The sequence below is a fragment of the Kogia breviceps genome, chromosome 15 (assembly GCF_026419965.1).
Source record: "Kogia breviceps isolate mKogBre1 chromosome 15, mKogBre1 haplotype 1, whole genome shotgun sequence".
Taxonomy (NCBI): domain Eukaryota; kingdom Metazoa; phylum Chordata; class Mammalia; order Artiodactyla; family Physeteridae; genus Kogia; species Kogia breviceps.
The window spans coordinates 1,442,402-1,448,401 of NC_081324.1; positions in this window are offsets into that span (position 1 = coordinate 1,442,402).

Genomic DNA, 6,000 nt, shown 5'->3' on the forward strand with positions numbered 1-6,000 from the left:
AGCACAGATTAGGAGACACTGAAATCACGTGAGATCCCTGCAGTAACCAGAAGGTGCATCACCATGAAAATACTGATTGTAGCTGGTCCACCTTCTCGTTCGGGCATCCAGTGGTCACTTAGGTATCAAGTTGTCACTTAGGCACCAACATTGTCCCTGCCCGTTTCCCCAAAGTTCCTGTGTCAAGGTTGCCATTGGAAAATAGCCAGATCTGATGTATCACTTTCTTCTGGGATCTTCAACTGGTACTTAATGTGAACGAATGCGAAATGCGTGTGAAGACACCTTATCCAGGGTGGCAGATCTCTGGGTAAATTATCCGTGGTATTGGGAACTCGCAGGCCGTTGACTATCCCAATTTAATTTGGGCAGGACAGGACATTTCTAATAATTAATACTGTAATAACACTTAATGATCTGCACTCATGCAATCTGAAAATCCAGCTAATGGTGCAGTTTTTAGTGATTGCACAAACAGCAAGTTTTAAATGTGTCAAACGCTGCTATTTCAGCACCCCGGTGCCATGCAGGAGACCCTGCCCGCGGGGCTCCCACGGACCCCCGACCCAGAGCCTAGACACGGATGTGACAAGAGATGGGCTTGGTCTCCAGGGAGGGGCTGCCTGTTTGGAATTAGATCTGAGGCAGAGGAATTCGAGGGAGCCATTGTTTCCTGCAGACGGAAGTACATCTCCAAGCTCTGAGGAGTCGCTGGAAATAGGAACAAGATTGCAAAGAGTCTTCTACCAACTTCATTACAGAGGAATTAATATCTTGGAGGCCTGCCCAGCAGATAGTGATGCATTCATTACCCTCCGCCAATCTCACTGATCTGTCTGGCGCGATACAAACCTCCCATCTGAAAGCTCTTGTATGGACACAGACGCTCAAGCTTTTTCTGGAAACTCCCCCTTTCTGGATCTAAAGGTGGTAACTTTTTGTTTTGTTGAGGGCTGTGGTGGTGTTTTGTTTTCATTTTCTTTTTTTTTGTTGTTGTTGGGGAAGATACTAAATGGTATACCATCCATTATTTTCATAAGAACAGAAAATAGTAAAGTGGAATTTTTAAAAACGTAGTTGAAATAATTACGGTAGTTGTTAGCACTGTAATAATTCAATTTTGCTATTCTATATTGCACACCCTTATTAATGCCTCCATTTCGGGATTCTAACCACCAATCGTTATTAAAAAATTAGGAGGGCTTCCCTGGTGGCGCAGTGGTTGAGAGTCCGCCTGCCGATGCAGGGGACGCGGGTTCGTGCCCCGGTCCCGGAGGATCCCACGTGCCGCGGAGCGGCTGGGCCCGTGAGCCGTGGCCGCTGCGCCTGTGCGTCCGGAGCCTGTGCTCCGCAACGGGAGAGGCCACAGCGGTGAGAGGCCCGCGTACCGAAAAAAAAAAAAAAAAAAAATTAGGAAAGCAAACATAAAGAAATGTGTAAGGAAACTCCGCTGTAACTCCAGACCGCTTAAAATCCTCTTTTCCTGCTTTGCAATGACCCTGGAATGCAAAAGATCTGATCATTCCCAGGCTGAGCTTCTCTTCTCATTATGCCACGTAGATGGAATTCTATCCATTATCAGCCAGTGCCGTGGATCTACCGGCAGAGATGTGTTGATTCATGTAGTGTTTTAAAACCTGAAGTATTTAAAACCCTCTTTGACAAGTATCACTCATGCAAAACTGCATTTAAAGTATTTTAAAATTCACTTTAGTGTATATTCTGCTTTCACACAAAAGGAACACGAGATCTTTTTAGGAGGAAATGATGTGCAGTTACGATTAATCCTGTGAATCATTAGCTTTCGCTTTTTGTTTCTACTTTAACTCCAAAATATTCATGCTGCATTTTCCTTGTTGTTTGGTTGGAATTGGATAAGTTCCTGGACTAGAAACTTTTGCACATTGATTGGCATGAGTAGAGTCCATTAAAGAAGTCTGTGGGCTCAGAACATGAGGAAGACACAGACGAAGTCTCACTCGCTGAGCGAAGTAACGGAGAAGGGAGAACTGAAAAATCAATGCTCTGGCACAGACATCCCAAGTGGTGCCAGTTCTAACTTTTCCAGAAAGTTCTGTCCCTCTCTTGGAAGTCCCTTTGCCACCTCATCCTCTGCCTCAGGCCTGCACATTTGGCTTGCATAAGAGGCAGGGTTTCATAAACAGCAAGAATTAAATTAACTCCTTAAAAAAGTCAACTCCACTAAAATAACATTAAAGTTGGCTCCACACTCAGGAGCTGAGAAATTCAGTGCCAGGGCTCAAACCTAAACTTGCCTTCAGGTGATCAGACGTGGCACTCCAATGCCAGCGTTGTCTACTCAGGGCTTTCCAGAAACATCGCCTAAAGGATTCCACACGACCTTACAGTGACTTGGGTGAGATAAACCCCATTTTACAGATGGCTAAACCAAGTCAACAGAGACAGTTATGCATTCGCACAGCCCCAAAAGGGAACCAGCATCTGGGAACTATCTCAGTGCAGCCCTGAGTCTTCAATGTCCACACCCCAGCTGGGCACAGGGACTCTTCCAGTCACAGCAGCAGTATGCACAGTCCTCGGGGGATTGATAAGGACCAGCATCAAGAATTCTGTGCAGGGCTTCCCCGGTGGCGCAGCGGTTGAGAGTCCGCCTGCCGATGCAGGGGACGCGGGTTCGTGCCCCAGTCCGGGAAGATCCCACGTGCCGCGGAGCGGCTGGGCCCGTGAGCCGTGGCCGCTGAGCCTGCGCGTCCGGAGCCTGTGCTCCGCAACGGGAGAGGCCACGGCAGTGAGAAGCCCGCGTACGGAAAAAAAAAAAAAAAGAATTCTGTGCAAAGCAAATCTTCAACACCTACCCACTGAGTATTCCATCTAACCCGGTTTCCTAGGTGTTAAATACATGTCTGGGGCGAAACCCTTGGACCTCTATGTCACGCAGAGGACCGTGAACTTGGCTGCAACGTCACTGGTGATAAGGGTCACTGAGAGGAGCATCACTGGTGCACTTCAGGGCTTTTCCCTCGCGAGGACCACCGGGTGGTCCCTCCACCACAGGTCAAGCTGGTAGAAATCAATGTCGGAACCGTGATGAGTTTTCTGCCCTTTACGGGAATGTGCCCTTCCAGATGCATACGTGTACATGTAAGAAGAGTACCAAAGTGGCCCAGAGGTCAACCTTTTGCGGTGTAGATACACTGATGACTTAAATTAATTCAAGATGCTAAGAACGCACTGTGTGTGAGGCCTGTACCGGGGCGGGAGGGAGAGGCAGAGAAGAGTAGAGCATGACATCGCTCCTGAGAGATATGCAAGCTTCCCAGGGACTGCATCACACACCTGAGACAGAGACAGACGCAGGACGGACAGCACGGGAGGAAAGTGTGAGACGAGGCCCTTTGTCCAGCTTGATGAGCCCGGAAACCTGTCAGATGGACTCGGCGTGAGCGCCAGGCTCCTGCGGGTTTGGTGAGTGTGGTGAGGGCTGGCGTGGGGCAGAGCCACAGGGCGGCTGTGGGATCCAGAGGACTCGATTGCATGGTCTGCACAGACCCCCCTCTTCTGTTGTTCTTTTTTTAACATCTTTATTGGAGTATAATTGCTTTACAGTGTTGTGTTAGTTTCTGCTGTATAACAAAGTGAATCAGCTATATGTGTGCATATATCGCCATATCCCCTCCCTCTTGCGTCTCCCTCCCTCCCACCCTCCCTATCCCACCCCTCTAGGTGGTCACAGAGCACCGAGCTGATCTCCCTGTGCTGTGCGGCTGCTTCCCACTAGCTATCTGTTTTACGTTTGGTAGTGTTTATATGTCCCTGCCGCTCTCTCACTTTGTCCCAGCTTACCCTTCCCCCTCCCCATATCCTCAAGTCCATTCTCTACCTCTGTGTCTTTATTTCTGTCCTGCCACAAGGTTCATCAGTATCGCTTTTTTAGATTTCATATGCATGTGTTAGCATACGGTATTTGTTTTTCTCTTTCTGACTTACTTCGCTCTGTATGAAAGACTCTAGGTCCATCCACCTCACTACAAATAACTCAATTTCATTTCTTTTTATGGCTGAGTAACATTCCATTGTACATATGTGCCACATCTTCTTTATCCATTCGTCTGTCAATGGACACTTAGGTTGCTTCCATGTCCTGGCTATTGTAAACAGAACTGCAATGAACATTGTGGTACATGACTCTTTTTGAATTATGGTTTTCTCAGGGTATATGCCCAGTAGTGAGATTGCTGGGTCGTATGGTAGCTCTATTTGTAGTTTTCTAAGGAACCTCCACACTGTTCTCCATAGTGGCTGTGTCAATTTACATTCCCACCAACAGTGCAAGAGGGTTCCCTTTTCTCCACACCCTCTCCAGCATTTGTAGATTTTCTGATGATGCCCATTCTAACTGGTGTGAGGTGATACCTCATTGTAGTTTTGATTTGCATTTCTCTAATGATTAATGATGTTGAGCATCCTTTCATGTGTTTGTTGGCAATCGGTATAACTTCTTTGGAGAAATGTCTATTTAGGTCTTCTGCCCATTTTTGAATTGGCTTGTTTGTGATATTGAAGAATTCTTGTATTCCTGGGATAAACCCCACTTGATCATGGTGTATGCTCCTTTTAATGTGCTGTTGGATTCTGTCTGCTAGTATTTCATGGAGGATTTTTGCATCTATGTTCATCAGTGATATTGGCCTGTAGTTTTCTTTCTTTGTGACGTCTTTGTCTGGTTTTTTTTTTTTTTTTGCGCTATGCGGGCCTCTCACTGTTGTGGCCTCTCCCGTTGCGGAGCACAGGCTCCGGACGCACAGGCCCAGCGGCCATGGCTCACGGGCCCAGTCGCTCCGCGGCATGTGGGATCCTCCCGGACCAGGGCACGAACCCGTGTCTCCTGCATCGGCAGGCGGATTCTCAACCACTGTGCCACCAGGGAAGCCCTACTGCGCCACCAGGGAAGCCCTGTCTGGTTTTGGTATCAGGGTGATGGTGGCCTCGTAGAATGAGTTTGGGAGTGTTCCTCCCTCTGCTATATTTTGGAAGAGTTTGAGAAGGATAGGTGTTAGCTCTTCTCTCAATGTTTGGTAGAATTCGCCTGTGAAGCCATCGGGTCTTGGGCTTTTGTTTGCTGGAAGATTTTTAATCACAGTCTCAATTTCAGTGCTTGTGATTGGTCTGTTCAAATTTTCTCTTTCTTCCTGGTTCAGTCTCAGAAGGTTGTGCTTTTCTAAGAATGTTTCCATTTCTTGCAGGTTGTCCGTTTTATTGGCATAGAGTTGCTTGTAGTAATCTCTCATGATCCCTTGTATTTCTGCAGTGTCCGTTGTTACGTCTCCTTTTTCATTTCTAATTCTGTTGATTTGAGTCTTCCCCCTTTTTTTCTTAATGAATCTGGCTAGTGGTTTATCAATTTTGTTTACCTTCTCAAAGATACAGCTTTTAGTTTTATTGATCTTTGCTATTGTTTCCTTGATTTCTGTTTCATTTATTTCTGATCTGATTTTATGATTACTTGCCTTCTGCTAACTTTGGAGTTTTTTTGTTCTTCTTTCTCTAATTGCTTTAGGTGTAAGGTTAGCTTGTTTATTTGACATTTTTCTTGTTTCTTGAGGTAGGATTGTATTGCTATAAACGTCCCTCTTAGAACTGCTTTTGCTACATCCCATAGGTTTTGGGTCATTGTGTTTTCATTATCATTTGTTTCTAGGTATTTTTTGATTTCCTCTTTGATTTCTTCAGTGATCTCTTGGTTATTCAGTAGTGTATTGTTTGGCTGCTGTGTGTTTGTAGTTTTAACAGTTTTTTTCCCCGTAATTGATGTCTAGTCTCATGGTGTTGTGGCTGGAAAAGATACTTGATACGATTTCAATTTTCTTAAATTTACCAAGGCTTGCTTTGTGACCCAACATAAAACCTATCCTGGAGAATGTTCCATAAGCACTTGAGAAGAAATTGTATTCTGTTGTTTTTGGATGGAATGTCCTATAAATATCAATTAAATCCATCTTGTTTAATGTGTCATTTAAA